Raw genomic sequence first — 17,500 nt, 5'->3', positions numbered from 1 at the left:
CGCAGAGATTTCGATGGCGTCGTATTTTTTTCCCCCCTCTACTTTTGCGAACACGTTTTGTTTGCGGTCGGCCGGCTGCGGCAGCTTGAGGAACCGACCTTCGAACTCGTGATCAGCCTGTACCAAGGTGTCATACATTCCTCCTATAGGGAACTTAGCACAGGTGTCACCATTTCTCTCGATCTCAGCATACATAGCTACTAACTAACCAGTAAGCGATGACTAAGGTGTCTGGTTGTGGTGAGGCCGGGGTTGTGACACTGCCCAGAGGCCTTTCCCTGTCTGTGGTCGGATGGCCATACATTCCATCACGCCAGTTCATACTACTTCTGGACGATGACACAACCATTTACTCCGAATCGGAATCCAACTGCCAGACAGTTCTCAAAGTGGGTCTGAGTCAAACGTTTAGAGAGAGAAGAAACAGAAACATCTGGGTAGTTCTCCACAGATTCATGGGTTTCTTTACGTCGTTTGTGTTCATGTATCGGACATGAAAAAAAAAGTTGTGACTGATATTTGGCCATCGTAAGATATTCATTTAATGTACGTAAACACAGAGGGAATGGGCATTGTGTCCCAATGTCATACTCATACACATTTCACTACCATCAGTAGATAGGAGGCTTACTCTGCTTCAGAAAACTATCCCTACACGCTGTAGGAAAATCACTTCAAAAATACTTTTCTTTTTATATAGACCATCATTACGCTGTGCGTAACGAATGTACAGAGAAAAAAAAATCGTAGGTATTTTTTGAGGAACAGTTAATTTGTTAATGACATGTAGCTATTTAATTTTTTTCCCTGTCCTTTTATTGTAATCATGCATTTTCTTTTCTTGTGGAAAAAAAAAAGTTGATCTTTTTTGTTTGTAGAGTTTGTCGAAAAGGTAAAAAAAGTGCAGGAACACAGTTATTGTATGGAAACACTGCGTCGATGGCCACTTGTGTATTAATGCTGACAGCGAATCAGCAGTCTCAATGCAGAGTCGAACACCAACCGTGACGTTCTTGATCAACCATTTGCCTCTTGGGACAACAGAAAAAAAAAAAAAAAAAAGTGCTCATCTGACCTGTCTGAGATAGGTCAATCCATGATTGGTCTGGGGTGGGGAGTCACATTGGCTGTGTCGCACTAAAGGTCACCTCGATTCCCCTGTTGGAGGATGGATAGAGCGTTGATCCCCCCATGGCATGTTCTGTTTGGCAGTGGTCCTACCTGAGCCCTCGACCCTGCATGGGTGTAACTATGGAGACAATCTGGCCAGGTAGTCAAACAGCTGTTCAACCATGTTCATTTATCCATTGATCTCTATGCAGGCCACGCTGGATGGGATGTACCCTGGGATGTGTGACACAGCCTATGTCCCTCATATATATATCCTGTTGGGGTTGAATTGCTACTGTATTAGCTATGTTTATTTAACTCTAGAACCCGGGAAGACTGGTTCTGCTTCCAAATAAATGAGACAGAAACTCTGTGAAGTTCCTTCACTTGGAAGCTGCATCAACGTTGTACTTCAAACTGTTTGTAAATCTGTATTAAACCCTCAATCTGTGGCCCCTGTGTCTCCTTCAACTAAAAAGGTTTTGGCAGGCCAACTTTTTTTGTACTTAAAGTAGCCTCAATGAACAATAAAGTGCTCTTAAACCACTATGTGCCTCTTGTGACTGATGTGTTTATGATTGTGTTTATGATTGTGACAATGACAAAAGGACAGGTGGGAGGAAAACCAGACAGGAAACTGTCAAGTGATTGGTTTACATTTAATACAATGTGAGAACAGAACATTGTACAGTATATATATATAGGTCGTTTATGCTTGACAGCGTTACAAAACAGTTGAGGCAAATGAGTGCCTTGCACATGCTTTACATCAGAATGATTTCTCACATCCATGAGATTCTAGAACACTCATGAGTAGGTAAATACTGTAACTATTAAGTCGAGCCGTTTGCACGACGATGAAACCAGAGGGAAACACCGTAACAGCTGGGGTGAGGAGGACGGAAGCCAATCGAGTTAAGGTGTGTCACACAGAGCCAGCGGATGGGTTTGGAGGGTCGGGGTCTTTGAATTATGCCTAGAAAAAGGTCCTGATGTCACAGAGCTTTCTTAACTCATACCCCTTAGAAACACCACTGAAGCTAAAACAATGCCATACTGTAAACACTAGAGGATTTCTGATTAGCACACATTTCCCTTCAGAACAAGGTGAACTGGTTTCCCAAACGAGCGTCCATGAGTTAATTTACACTGCAGGAAAACAGGAAAAAAACGGACCCCTAATAAGACAATACGACCAGATATAAAGCCACATGTGCGGAACCTTCCTTTTCATTCAGAGAGATTCATAAATCACTCTGATGAACCCGGTAGACTTCCAGAGTTGTGAAAGCCCATACTAGTGAGCACTCTGTGGGAGGACCCCTCTAGGAGAGGACAGTGTCCTGCAGGGGAACGACCACCGCCCGTCCCTCGGCCTTCCAGGGAGAACGGAGTTAAAGCCAGGCCTGATTCAGGATGGAGTCTCGGCCAGGCCCGTAGAAAGACTTTGTTCCACGTCCTTTCAGACCTCCGTCCGTTTCACGCGCTCAGATGCTTTCATCGTCACTCATGTCCCAGATCTGAGGAGAGGAGCAGGACACAGACAGGAGTATTAAGCGGTTTAGTACTTGAGAACTTTGTTTTCCATGTCTTTGTACGCTCATGACAGGCCTGGAAGAGTGCAGTAACGTGAGTAGAATCATTCAGGGTTCTCACTGATAATGACACATTGCAAATATTTGACTTTAAAATGTCCACAATTCAGTTTGGAAGTGAAAGAGCTTTTTAAGTTCCAGGACATCACACTCAGCTGCTGAATTCCAAAGTGCCTCTACTCTCTTTCACTGCCTCCTACTCCCTCACTGCCTCCTACTCCCTCACTGCCTCCTACTCTCACTGCCTCCTACTCTCTCACTGCCTCCTACTCTCTCACTGCCTCCTACTCTCACTGCCTCCTACTCTCACACTGCCTCCTACTCTCACACTGCCTCCTACTCTCACACTGCCTCCTACTCTCTCTCACTGCCTCCTACAACCTCACTGCCTCCTACTCCCTCACTGCCTCCCTCAGTGCCATCCTGTAATTTAGAGATACTGACCATGACCTGATTCCTAACCCTAAACCTGGACTTTCCCACACAACTGTGTCAGTAAACAACGCACATTCTGACGCTGGGAAATTCCTCACATTCCCATTTACTTCAGACGCAATTCACATACCTCTGAACCGAGTCAGGAATGTTGCACACACAGAAGGACACACACTCACGCACGCACTCTTGGCACCTTCATGCCACATATCTGAATACGTGCCGGCTCTAAAAGCGTGTGTGTGTGGGGGGGGGGGGGATTGTAAACCAGACAGACTTGTTACAGAAGCCACAGAGGAGAACAGCAGGGTTGTGGACAGACGGACCGCCGCGGTGGGGAGGAGGAGGGAGCGTGGGCTGGGGCGACGTGGGGAAGCTGCGTGTCCGACGACTACTCCAGCGTTAAGAAGCCGCTGGGTCCCTCGCTGCGGTTTGGGCATGGTGGCCCTGCCTCGTTTCCCCAAAGTCAGACTATAATCAAGCCCATCATTATTTTAATTGCAGCCCACTGAGAGGCCCTTAAACTGGCTGTGTAGAGACCAAAAGGATCTTAGGATGGGCTTGTTGGTAATTGGACGTGATATAGTGTCTCTTGTATCGCCCCCTCTGCTGCAGAACTGTATGTTCAACTCTACCGTGTGTCTGTGTTGGGGTCAGGCAGACTCATTGTTCAAGTTGTCCTAAACACGGTTTAATCTAAGCAAGTTGTAGTAGCATGCAACATCCTGTAGATTAGAGAGACAGAGAGAAAGAAAGAAAGAGAGACAGAGACAGAGAGAGAGACAGAGAGAGAGAGACAGAGAGAGAGAGAGAGAGGAGATACCAACGCCCGTGATAAGCCTAAATTCATAGATTAGATCTACAAAACAGGTCGCCAACGAACAAAAGAAAACTAGCTCAGATAGCCAGCGTATCCAGTAAACAATGAGTTTGTCAAAACCTCCCCTCTCCTAAAACAGACAAAGCAAAGTTGTGGTGACACAATCCTTTCTCCTCGCTCTTAAGGCAGTCCTGGTCATCACCTGGTCAGTGTGGGGCCAGTCACCACACCCAGCCAGCCAGGCAGGGACGCACACTCATATAAAAGATGCAGGTCACTCACTGTGCCCCCCCCCCCCCCCGGCTGCTTAATAAACATCAAAAGGACAGCGAGCGGAAAACGCTTTGAAATGGATCAACAGTGGAACGCAGCCTCTTGGTGAAGTGTGCGTATTTGTGCGTGCGTGCGTGCTCAGGAGAGATATCCTTTGTGTCGGAGGGTACAGAGGCTGAAGGGGGAGACTTACATGAACGGAACGGTTTTGACCGATGCCCAAAACTTGATGCCATGTGATTTCTTTCACATGGTTCCCACGTAGCAGGGCAGGCAATTTGTCTCAATCAACATGACAGTTGGTTGTGACAGAATTTGAATTCAAATAGTGCATTTGGGAACGAACCTACTACTGTACAGTATGTACACCGCAATGTAACACGAAATAGCAAGCCTTCAACACTTGGTGCCCAAGTCCAGAAGTTAAACCTATTACTACAGAATCAAGTTACCAATAATACGCCGCGAACCACAACGATTTCTTCAGTTCTGGAGTACATTGCATTGCATTTGTCATCTGTGGTCGTTTAGGAGGTCATCCCTAAAACAATACACCACTACTTCTACGTGTTTGGACCTTCAGAGGGAGCAGAGTGTTTTCGGTATTGCATCCAGACCACTAAGCCATGTGTACTCTGCTGGCCTCTGAGACAATATGATACAATTACAATCATGGCTGTACAAACAAGACAACGATCTGATAAAGATTTCTGCCACAGGCCAGAGAAAGCACAGCCAACTCTGGGGCTTATTTCCTCACCAAACGTATACACACACACACACACACAAGTCCCAACTTGAGGGGCCCCTCTCCGAACTCTGCAGTGGAGAATAACTAACCCTATACTGCAGTACGCAACACAGCTACAGCAAACGCTCTGAAACGTCCACGTGCGGTCCAAGGCGCTGCCCGTGCAGTTTGTGGCCCCTCCAGCGTCTAACACACTCTCCCAGAGACAAGCCCGGCGTCAACCGTCTCCAAACACAACCAGTGGCAGGTAATAAAAAAAGAACAAAAAAAAAGAAAAAAACATCTGCTTTGCATATTAGAACTGAAACCATAGCACAACGCCAGCTGTGTAGCCTTTCATCGCTGAGATTAGGCAAAAGTATTAGCCATCCACGGACCACACAGGACGCGCTGGGCTCATGGCGCGGGGGCGTCTGTGCCGCCGGGGGGGGGCGACTGGAGCACACTTACCCTCCTACTGAGTCAACAGAACCACACACACACACACACGATGCTGCTCCTAAACCAGGAGGAGAGGGGAGGGGTGAAGAGGAGGGGGGGGTGTGGGGGTGTGTGGGGGGGTGGGGGGAGCACCACCCATAGGTTCCAGGAAGCGCCCCATTGGTGTTTTAGCAGATTCGGGTTGAGTCAGGACTCCTCCTCTGAGGCAAGACACACCAGAGGATCTCCACAGCACCGCTCAAACCGGCCCATCACTGTCCTACGTGTCAGAAATAACCCGCGCCGACAGGAACACACACGCGCACAGACACGCCTCCCAAACCCCAGGTTGCCTTGAACACGCATTTCTCATTCTAGCCCATTCAGCACATTCCATTTCAATCCACATTCTAGGGATTCTAACCGGTTTTGCCCGTCTTGCAGAGTCAGATCATTATAACAGACCTGCAACCCCGAGTCCTTCCTGACAGCTGCATTGACGTCAAGACACCCTATCAGGGGCTCTCTGACGTCCTAGGCTGGGGTCAGGTCTGGGGTCCTGCCAGGTGTTAAGAGTGCGGCGTAACCTGGATTTGATTCCAGCCCCGGGTCATTTCCTGTGTGTCCTCCCCTCACTCTCTCCCTGCCTTTCTCTAACTGTCACTGTCCAATAAAGCAGTAACATGACAGAAAGATATCGTAAAAAAAAAGAAAAAAAAAAGAGGTCATCTCCGATTCTCCGAGCCCTGGTCCCTCGTGACGTAGATGTCCTCTCACACAGCCGGCCCCCCTACACCCAGAGGACCCAGGCTGGCGCTCTTGTTTTGCCAACTTAACCAGGCCGGTGTAGCCAAGCTGCTGAGGCCTGGATGAGGCCTGCCTGGTAACCCTGCCCAGGGGGCCCCAAGGGCTGGGAGGTGGAGCTGGCAGGGTAGCCTGGCCCGGAGGGACCAGCTGCATTTAGTAATTGTCCTCCCTGAGTTCACGGTGTTCTCGCCTGTCTCAGGAGGGAACACTGACATCCCAGATTCTGGGTACTCCAACAGGGAGGGGGTGGGGGACCAGCTCCTGTGGGGGAGGAGAGGGTGGCTGATAGTGGAAGGGGGACTGGGACAGGGGGGTTGGGTTGGGTGTGTGTGTGTGAGGGGGGGTTGAGTGGGAACGGGGTAAGTCAGAGGATCCCAGCTGGGGTCACGTCCCTGGTTTTATTTCCATAACCCAACAGGCTAATCAAACAAGGGCCCGGGGTCTGGTCGAGGAACCACGGGCTCACACAGGCCAACGGAGAGGGATTTAAGAGACGCACCAGTGGGGTTTCCCTTACTCCCATTCTCTCCCTCTCTCCCTCTCTCTCACGCACACACAAGTATATTTACTGGCAGCTCACGGGATCACTCCTAACCCAGAGACGGCAGCTGACTAACCTATCCACCTAAACGACCTCCTCCGTATCTGGAAGGTCTAAGATTTCACGCGACGACGACGACGACGACAACAACAACAACACAGGCAAAACAAAGCAACTAAAACCAGATTAACACAGACACTGACGCAACAGCCGTGCTCCTGGAAAAGACTCTCTCTCTCTCTTATCCACTCTCCCCCGCTTTCTCACTTTCCCTTCTCTCCCCCGCCCTGTCCGCTCCATTTTAAGCGGAATTCACACGAAGGACCGGCTCCGAACACAAATGGAGCCTCTCCTGGGTGTGGCGTCCTGCGGGGCAGCAGCTGGGCTCAGTTGTTTCTCCGGATGGAGAGGCTCGTTAGTCTGACTTTCTCTCGCTCTCTTCCTTCCCCCCGACTCGTGTCTCTCTCAGATGTTGCATCTTGCCCTCCCCCGATCCCTCTCTTCCTCCTCCGTCCCCGACTCCCTTCCTGTCGTCTCTTGGTCTTCCTCGTGCAGACTCGGCTTGACTTTTTCAACCCTTTAAAAAAAAGCCCAATTTGACTCCCATCTTCACATATGACTTTTGTCTGCGTGTCCCAGACTGTAAAGGACTTAGCCTCCGGGGACGATAAAATTCGACTGAGGTAAAAACCCCTTCAAGCGCCCGGACAAGAGCTTCAATACGACTTTGTTATCCGTCCTCAGATTCTCAAACCCTCTCCCCCTTAAAGCGTGTTGACAGGGAAAGGACCGCACCGCATGTTTTGTGAAACCCATCACCTACCCACCACTACTGAGAACCCGCTCGGGGGAGAACCCAAATCGAGCAAACCTCCTCTAACCCACGATACTGCTGGGGGGGGGGGGGGGGGGGTGCAAACAGCAATAAAAGGCAGGCCCTTCAGGATGAGCGAGCGCCGCGTGCCAGTACAGACCTGCCCTGCTGTTAATTACACGTGTGACTTCCAGCCAACTGACGTGTGGTGGGAGAGGCAATCAGGCCCCCACGGGGCAGCTCAGAGGAGCAGGCGAGGCAGGCTGGGCTAGGAGGCGAGCGAGGCAGGCAGGCTGGGGCTTGGAGAGAAAACACTCATTACCAGAAATATGAGGGAGGACAGCGACGTACGCGGAGAACTGGAGGCGGTTCAGAGAGCCCGGGCGAATCACTTCAAAAACCAGAGGAGCCGCCGGTGCAGACTGGCTCCTCTTTATCTGGGATCAAGCCTTGCCTCCAGTTCAGATAAGAGAGTCATAAAGCTGGCTAATGACAGACCTGGGAGGGGCTTCCTCCTTTGATCCACCGTTAAGACCGTCACAGAGTTAGCCATTCTTGATAAAAGACCCCGAGACGATGGATGGCACTTGTGAAGCGGATCGCCGAGCCAGCTGCTCAAATCCCAATCGGGGAAACGACGCCAAGTGGAAGTTTGCTGACTAGAGTGCACTCCGTGCCGCTGTGCCAGCAATCCCTGCGCCATCTCAAACTCTCTAGGTCCTACTCTGACAGGGGGGCGGGGGGGAGAGAATAAAGAGAGAGAAGGAAAAGAGAGATATGAGAGAGAGAGAGAGAGGCCAGATGGAACCCCATGGCCGTTTGAGAGTTCCAGGGGTTAGCCATGGGGCCTGGGGGGGGGGGGGGGGGGGGCTGAGCAGCAGCATCAGAGAGAGATAAGGCCTGGTGCTGTGACCAGAGCCCCGGGGGGAGATTACCTCTGGACACACAGCCAGAACCACACACAGATGTGGAACACACGCGGAAATGAGCGCACACTCGGTATGCAATTCATCTGATTCGTACACACTGAAATCAAAAAAGGATCCAGTCAGGGAGAATAAGGAACCACTGCAGACTAGGGGCCTGGGACTGCTCCTTCAGTGATCCAGGAATATCCATTCCTAGAGGAATGACCCCCCCCTGGCTGCAACGCGATCCCCCCCCCCCCGGACTATACCCTGCTCCATCTCTGGGCGGAAGAGGAGGTCAATCTGGACTGGCGCCATTGCGCTGCCCTGTATAGGAACAGGAGGGTCCTCTCTATAGCCCAGACACGACCAGGCATGCAGGCCCACAGGCAGGGAGACAGGCTGACAGGCAGGGAGACAGGCCCACAGGCAGGGAGACAGGCTGACAGGCAGGGAGACAGGCAGGGAGACAGGCCCACTGGCAGGGAGACAGGCCCACAGGCAGGGAGACAGGCTGACAGGCAGGGAGACAGGCCCACTGGCAGGGAGACAGGCCCACAGGCAGGGAGACAGGCTGACAGGCAGGGAGACAGGCTGACAGGCAGGAGACAGGCCCACTGGCAGGGAGACAGGCCCACTGGCAGGGAGACAGGCCCACAGGCAGGGAGACAGGCTGACAGGCAGGAGACAGGCCCACTGGCAGGGAGACAGGCCCACTGGCAGGGAGACAGGCCCACAGGCAGGGAAACAGGCTGACAGATAGGGAGACAGGCGGACAGGCTAATCGGCAGGGACACTGGCAGGACAAGCCTCAAACCAGCCTGGCTACCTGCTCCACCCTCCATCCACAGCTCGGAACCATCTGCTTCAGACAGACAGGTTGGAGTATATGGTCTGGGAGGTGCCGTCACGGCAAGGGATTAAGAGCCACACGCACGCACGCTCACAAACACACACACACACACACACACACGCTCACAAACACACACACACACACAATGACCTTCAGGCTGTGAGAACATGCCCTGGCCATAAGTCAGCCCACCAACTGACAAAAGACGCTCAAATTAAGCCCCGGGACATTTCACTGTGATTCAAACCAACTATGTTTAGAAAAGAAAATGTATTAGCACTACACATGGAGCTGACATGGGATCTGCTAACAAGCGTAGCGGCCTATAATTATCATGGTGCAGCAGAGTCGCTGGCATACTTAGCATATACATACGTATATACACACATCCCCACATAAAGGAGGAGGAGGGGAGGTTTTCCACAGACTGACTACATCTGGTAGTAATTGGAGCATGTAGCCACCAAGCTGTGTTTGGAAGAGGCTGTGTTTGGAGAGGGTTCCGCGTGTGGAGAGGGTTCTGTGTGTGGAAAGGGTTGTGTGTGTGGAGAGGGTTCTGTGTATGGAGAGGGTTGTGTGTGGAGAGGGTTGTGTGTGTGTGGAGAGGGTTGTGTGAATAGAGAGGGTTGTGTGTGGAGAGGGTTGTGTGTATATAGAGGGTTGTGTGTATAGAGAGGGTTGTGTGTGTGGAGAGGGTTGTGTGTATAGAGAGGGTTGTGTGTGTGGAGAGGGTTGTGTGTGTGGAGAGGGTTGTGTGTGTGGAGAGGGTTGTGTGTGTGGAGAGGGTTGTGTGTGTGGAGAGGGTTGTGTGTATATAGAGGGTTGTGTGTGTGGAGAGGGTTGTGTGTGTGGAGAGGGTTGTGTGTGTGGAGAGGGTTGTGTGTGTGTGGAGAGGGTTGTGTGTGTGGAGAGGGTTGTGTGTGTGGAGAGGGTTGTGTGTGTGGAGAGGGTTGTGTGTGTGGAGAGGGTTGTGTGTGTGGAGAGGGTTGTGTGTGTGGAGAGGGTTGTGTGTGTGGAGAGGGTTGTGTGTGTGGAGAGGGTTGTGTGTGTGGAGAGGGTTGTGTGTGTGGAGAGGGTTGTGTGTGTGGAGAGGGTTGTGTGTATAGAGAGGGTTGTGTGTGTGGAGAGGGTTGTGTGTGTGGAGAGGGTTGTGTGTGTGGAGAGGGTTGTGTGTGTGGAGAGGGTTGTGTGTATAGAGAGGGTTGTGTGTATAGAGAGGGTTGTGTGTATAGAGAGGGTTGTGTGTATAGAGAGGGTTGTGTGTATAGAGAGGGTTGTGTGTATAGAGAGGGTTGTGTGTATAGAGAGGGTTGTGTGTATAGAGAGGGCTGTGTGTATAGAGAGGGTTGTGTGTATAGAGAGGGCTGTGTGTGTGGAGAGGGTTGTGTGTGTGGAGCGAGCGGGGGCCTCTCAGGTTGCTGATGCTCATTACAGGGCAGCCAGCCGCTCTGGAGGCTCAATGGGCCAGGATGACTCAGCCTCTGCTATCCACATCCCTGCTCCAACATACGCACAAGGGCTTGGATGACTTCCACAGAAGGGGGGCGGGGGGGCATGTGACTCACAGGGATGATTGGTGGCCCTGTGCTGATGGCGTACACTGTTACCCAACATCAAAAAGGGAGAGAGAGCGAGAGAGTAAGAGAGAGAGAGAGCAAGAGAGAGAAAGCATAGTGGTGCGTGGCTCTTCGCACTGGCTACACTTTCACAACAGTTGGCCCCATCTGCCCGCCCCCCCCACACACACACACAACCCCCCCACACACGGTTCAGAGTAGAGTTTAGGCAAAAGTGACTGGACCTGGTCCAAGAAAGACATCTCTGTCAGAGAGGGCCTCGCCGGACACCTCGTCCTCCCCGACTCTCCGGGGGAGTCGACGTGTTTTCGAAACGGTCAAACGCTCGACCACCGCAGGGGGAGCACAGCGAGGCGCGAGCACAAGCGTGGCATTCTCCCTGCGGGACAATGCTCTGCCCGAGAAGCTCTCACGTGACTGAGGAGAAGAAGACGACAACAGGGCGGCAGGAGGGACGTGGACAGGACCGGAGCCTTCCGACAGAGAGGCCTTTGTGTCCGGGCGACCTGGAGATCGACCGGGGGGTTAATGACCCACAGCTCACACATACATACGGATACATAGAGTCGAGAGGTTCAGATTGGGGGGGGGGGGGGGGGGGGGGGGCGACAATAGAGGAAGAAAAGAGGGTGGAGAATGGGGGGGGGGGAGTAGAAATGGAAGGGTAGTGAGGAGAGAGGAGGACAAAGGAGAGAGGAAGGAGGAGGGTGGAGAGTGGAGGGTGAACAAAGGAGGGAGGAGGAGGAGGAAGGAGAGTGGAGGATGGAGAGAGGAAGGAGGGTGTAGGAGAGGGAGGTGGCAGGTTGCAGATTACCACCCTGAGTAAACGGGTTGCAACACACAGGCAAACGCTCTCGGCTCTTGCACTCGGGTTCCCCACTTACGAACGAGTGACATGAATTAGTCCTCATGTTAACTCTGCTGTGGGGTGTGTACTGGAGGACAAGAGGGTTGTGAAACTCTGTGTTCTTTTAGGAAAGGCTATCTTTATTTTGGGGAGTAGCTGGGTGGGGAATTAGTGTACAGGCTGGGCAAAGCATCCTGTTCAGACAATCATTTCCTCCTGGTCAGTGGGTGAGTGTGTGTATGTGTGAGAAAGACAAAAAAAACAGACAGACAGACAGTGAGTGAGTGAGTGAGTGAGTGCGTGAGTGAGTGCGTGAGAGAGAGAGAGAGAGAGAGAGAGAGAGAGAGAGAGAGAGAGAGAGAGAGAGAGAGAGAGAGAGAGAGAGAGTCCTGTGGCTGGACTGGAGGCAGGTCCGGAGGTTACCCTCTGACACGGAGCTCCACTAGCCTGTTCTAGAGGAAGGCCAAACGGCCACCAGACAATACCTGCCACGGCTATCCCTGCCTCCAACCCAGCAGCACTCTGCCAAGTACTGCCAAAGGTTCCAAAACATCACATGAAGTGCCCAGTGTGTTTCATCTCGGCTTTAAAGAGTCATGTGAAGACAGACACACACACACACACACACAGGTATAGGCTCAGGATTACCCATCATGGCTATTAGAAAGCCTTATCCTCACCCTCTGCCCCCCTCACCCTCCTACACACACACACACACACACACCTGAAACCCCAGCCTGGATCTAAAGTGACCCCACAAAGAGCTCATTCTTCCAGGGACCTGTACAGCATCGGATCATGCTCAGAAGAACCCCCCGCCCGCCCATTTCATTTCCAGAAGCCAAACCCCCCCCAAAACCCCAAGCTGCCGCATAAAAACTAGTTATCAAATTACCGACCCGCTTAAAATAAACATAAATACATATTAGAGTGTATTCTAGTGATGTAGATTATAGCTTAGGGTGGCTGCACACATAGCTACAGCCTCATAATGTACTGGGGTCAGGGAGTGGGGGGGGGGGGGGGGGGGGAGTTAAAAATACAACTGCAAGACGTATGTCAATAATGTCAACAGAAATGCGGTTGACCTCGTATTCAGGTTCTACTAATTGCCCAGTATACTAGTTTGACTTTGTGGACTGCTACACACACACACAGTGACAGTTTGGTGTGCACGTCCTTGAGAATAAGAAGATAGATCAAACACCACTCTCTAAAAGACTGGAACTCATTCGGACTCTCAGGGGGCGTTCTAGCACGCGTTGAAGCGAACACAAACTGAAGTGGGTATTTTTCCCTCGTACTCTAAAGGAGATCTAGCTCCAGCCGTGGCATGAGCACAGGGGGAGCAGGCTCATGTTATCAAAATAAATGAGAAGTATTTCATCAGGGAGGCAGAGAGAGCCGTGGGCTTGGACGAGACTCAGGATCCTGCCCTCCTCATTCATCTGCCTGCCACGAGGGGGTGGAGGGGATGGAGGGGGGCTCCCAACCAACGTAGGATTTTCCCACAGAACCGAGCCAACCCCCCCCCCCTCCCCCACACGACCGTCCACACACATGCCAGAGGAAGGGCGGCAGGAAGAGGACCAATCGCATCCCACCCCGAATCTGTCCTCGTAAATTATTCTGTTCAAATATTCCAAAGATACCCGAAGCGGACCGAAGCTGCCAGGGAGAGTGGGAGGCTGGACCGACTACTGAGGCTCATTCATCTCCAACTCCAACCTTCCCAGCGCTGAGGTAAACTACTGTCTAAAATGACTCATTCGGACTTCTCTGCCCACATGAACTCTGTCTAACCCCAACACTAACCCATACCAAAGTATCTTCATGGCAATACAAAGCTGCTATTTGTATGTTGCTGTATCACTGCGCTTATAAGGTGACAGTATAAACTGTGTAGACCAGACTTGTTGGCTGTATGAAAGTGAGTGAGTGTGTCCGTGGTGATTTTAGTGGGAGAGTGTGTGTGTGTGTGTAGAGAGTGAATGTGTGTGTGTGTGTCTCACCTCCGCCGCCTGGGTCTCCTGGTGCAGCAGTGTCAGGCCTGTCAGGTCCTCCAGGAAGGAGTGGGAGGAGTTGAACACCTTGGACAGGAAGGAGAAGCCCTCCTTCTCGTAGTGGTCCAGCACCTGCGGGTCAACACCACACACACACACACATCACCACCAGCCTTTCCCCCCTGTCCAACACCACTGGAACCCTGCTTTCTCTAGGCTCCCCAGCACAGTACAGGGGCTACAGTGCGCGCTATCTGGGGTCTGGTCTAGCCATGGAGGCCCAGAGCCTGATCGATAGACTGTCCGGGAGCGGCTTAACGTGGCGGCTGGGAGAGAGACGAGGCCGAGCGGTCAGATAACAGGACAAGGAGGGGGAGCCGATCCTGGAGATGGCTGCTGAGTGCTGAGGGAGTGTTGGGCTGATAGAGTTGGTCTGAGAGCTGGCGGGATGGGATGGGGGGTGGGGCTCTCCTCTCCAACACAATGAGCAGACAGGCCAGGGCAGAAGTCTGGCTCCAGTGTAGGTTACAGTGGGGGCTACACAGTCCTCTGTGTGTGTTGTGTGTGTGTGTGTGTGTGTGCGTGCGTGTGTGTGCGTGCGTGCGCCCATTCAACATTAACCGTCCCCCTGCCCACCACTGAGCCTGTGACCCCCCCACCCCCCTAACCAGCTCCACCCAGGCCTTTCAAGCCATTCACAGGCCCCATCTCAGCAGAGGTAGGGTTTCACCTCTGGCTCGCCGATGAATATGTCACTGTGTGGACACTGCCGAATCAAGTGGCGTCTGCTCCAGGAGCCAGACACACCAGACAGAATAAGCGGTTTGTTTTCCTCTCTCTCTCTCTCTCTTTCTCTTTTTTTTTTTTTTTTTTTTTGAGGGGGGGGGGGTACATTTTCAACTTGTTTAGTGTTCGCCTTTATCCCACGACAAAGCCCTATCCGTTTCCCCAAGACACTCTGCCGCCCCGCCGATGCAATTACAAAAAACTCGGAGTTGTCCCCGCAAAACGGGAGCGACTCAAACTTTACAAGGTCGGCTCATGTTTTCCAGACGCGTCTCCCTCCTATCGGGCTCCACGCTCTCCGGCGCGGCCCGTTAAAACTCCGGGAGCCATGTGACAGCCTCTTGATGAGCATCTGGTTCGTATCAGGGTCCGCCAGAACCGGGCGACACGCCCCGCTTCCTCTCCAGTTCGACTTAATGGGTTTAGACGATCGCGTCTTCATTGTCGACTGATTGAAATAAAACGAAAAAGACTTTTGACACCGCTCACGGCCCCTTATCTGTAATGTGTGTGTGTGTGTGTGGGGGGGGGGGGCGTTGTTGGACGTGAGAGACAGCCAACGTTCTCCGCCTGACCAATCGTCTTATTGCCGGCGATGATCTGTGGGGGTGGAAGTCGCGGTGGGTTCGGTCTCTGGCACGCTCCGAGACGACGGCGCATCGCCGGCTCGGATTTAGTGTCGGGAACTTGCCCTCTCCCTGCGTCTTCAGCGCCGCCGAGAGAAAAATCGCCCGGCAACGAAGCACGGGGGCTTTTTACATCGACCTAGCCCTGTGCTGCGCCTGTAGCTCCGTTGTTTTGTTGCCATGGTACCCTGGGGCCTTACACAGCTGACTGGCTGCAGCCCACGTCTACATTTAGAGGAGGCTGGTTTTCGCTGAGCCACATATGGGAGCAGAGGGAACGCATCCCGATTGGCTGGGCCGGAGCAGGAGCAGACGGTCCCGCTCCTCTCCCAGGCCCTGGCGCCTGCGTCACATGACCGGATGAGAGAGGGCTCCTGGGCCGTCAAGCTCCAGCTCGGAGCATGTGGCTCTGCTGGAGCGGCCCTCGGAAGGCTTCCCGTCGCATCCGTGTGAAGTGGGTTACGTGGGATCGACTCCGCTGCTACTCCCAATGTCACCCCCCCCCCCCCTCCCCGTTCCACATTCCGGCCGGTGCGTTCGTGAAAATGCCGTCGACGTCTGCTGTGGCTGGGACAACATTGTAAACCTTTTTGCGAGGGGGAAACTTGTAGACATACTGTACGACATTAAAGGGAACATCGGGGGTCAACATGGGGTTCACTTTCATGCGGCCCTCCCTTTTCTTCTCACATGAAAGTGTAAGATCTGAGAGACTTTATGACCTTTTTATGGTTACAAAGGGGGCATTGAAACACAGAGAGAGAGAGACAGAGAGACAGAGACACAGAGAGAGACAGAGAGAGAGAGAGAAAGAGAGAGAGAGAGAGAGAGAGAGAGAGAGAGAGAGAGAGAGAGAGAGAGAGAGAGAGAGAGAGAGAGAGAGAGAGAGAGAGAGAGAGAGAGAGAGAGAGAGAGAGAGAGAGAGAGAGAGAGAGAGACTGTTGGTGCAATCTTTCACTCCAGCCCCTGGGTATACAGAGCTGCAAAAACCAGCCAATCAGAGGGTGCTACAGTGATGACCACAGGGCCTCATGGAGAAGTACTTGTCCGGTTGTGTTGGCTCTCGACCAGTGGCAGCGTGGGACTGAGGGGCGGCTGATTTACGAGAAGTGAACCCTTCAACACCCCCCAGGTTCCCCCGGGGGAAAAGACTCCAATCTGGCCTAATCACTCACAGACAACATCTAGTGACATCAACAACCAACTGAGCCTGATTGAAAACATATGGTCCAATTGACTGTGATGTATAATTTACCCTCAAATCTACCTCCCTGGGATGCGTGTGTGTGTGTGTGGGGGGGGGGGGGGTAGTTGTGTGTGATAAGGGGGGGATTCCCTTTACTGTTATGGCCCGGTCTAAATGTCGCACCGGGAAATGAATACACGGCACAACAACATGATTGTGATGTTCTTCATTTTGATACCAAAAGGATTGGAGCGTGACTTACGATTTCGGAGCAGGCTGTGCATTTGTCGAAGGCGAGACTGGCCGGCAGGACGTTGTCAAACCTTGACAAAAAGCCCCGGATCTGTGAAGAGAAGGACAAGTTTGTGTTACATCTCCGAAAAAGCCAAAAGTACAGTTTTCTACTCGCAAAGTCTGCCAACAGCGCCCTCTGGTGTTTAAACTATGGCCTTTTCCATTCATATCGAGGGTAAACTATCCCTCCCCGAACAGCAACTTAAACAATTAGGAAGGACAAATGAAAAGCTGGAGCACGTCCAGCTCACAGCGGTGGTCCCACCCTTTCCTCTGTTGTCCCCTCGTGCCCCCCCCCCTCCCACATTTTGCCAATGCTCCAATAAAAACAGCCCTTGCTGCTTTCCTCTGACGCAAATCTGAAGCAAGCCAATCGCAGAGCTTCCAATGCTTTTCTCCTCCTACGGCCCAAATGTTAGCCTTAATTAAAAAACCCACACAGGGAGAAATGAATCCGATTACGTTAAGGGGAATCATGTGTGTGCGGGAGCTTAAAAGACTTGAGGCTGTGTGTGTGTGTGGTGAGTGATCAGGGCTGTTCCCATGGCAACACTGCTCTGTCAGACCAGTCAGGTCTCATTCTCCACACTGAAGTACATCGTCACTCGAGTACTCGTCATCCCTCTCGCACGCACGCACGCACACACACACACACACACGCACACACGCACACACACACACCCCAGCAGTGAAGACCAGCGGATCCCACCCTGAGAGTGTTGGCACAGAAGAAAAAAACCCCGACACAAACTGATCTATCACACGCTAGTTATAGTGATCCTATAAACAAGGCAAATCGATTCGAGCAGAGCAGTGTTGGACCCCATCAGCGCTGCGTGGCTGGGGATTGGGGC

General features: G+C 52.2%; 1 protein-coding gene and 1 long non-coding RNA gene across 2 annotated transcripts in view; one reads left to right on the top strand and one right to left on the bottom strand.

Moving 5' to 3' along the window:
* Positions 1 to 1,657, top strand: part of vgll4b (vestigial-like family member 4b) — a 16,029-nt gene extending 14,372 nt beyond the window's left edge. Inside the window, 1 exon segment of the mRNA XM_062459544.1 lies at positions 1 to 1,657. This exon segment is cut by the window's left edge and continues 1,484 nt beyond it. The gene's annotated coding sequence lies outside the window, so the exon portion shown is untranslated.
* A 67-nt stretch (positions 1,658 to 1,724) lies between these two features.
* LOC134019052 (uncharacterized) lies at positions 1,725 to 16,743 on the bottom strand. The gene is made up of 3 exons (XR_009929973.1): positions 16,615 to 16,743; positions 13,764 to 13,886; positions 1,725 to 2,630 (listed from the first exon to the last, which is right to left on the bottom strand). It is a non-coding gene; the product is annotated as an uncharacterized LOC134019052 (long non-coding RNA).
* Between the last annotated feature and the right edge of the window lie 757 nt (positions 16,744 to 17,500).

Source organism: Osmerus eperlanus, chromosome 1, assembly GCF_963692335.1.
Source record: "Osmerus eperlanus chromosome 1, fOsmEpe2.1, whole genome shotgun sequence".
Classification (NCBI taxonomy): domain Eukaryota; kingdom Metazoa; phylum Chordata; class Actinopteri; order Osmeriformes; family Osmeridae; genus Osmerus; species Osmerus eperlanus.
Note: the sequence above shows the minus strand (reverse complement) of the source record. Positions and strands in the feature narration are given on the sequence as shown.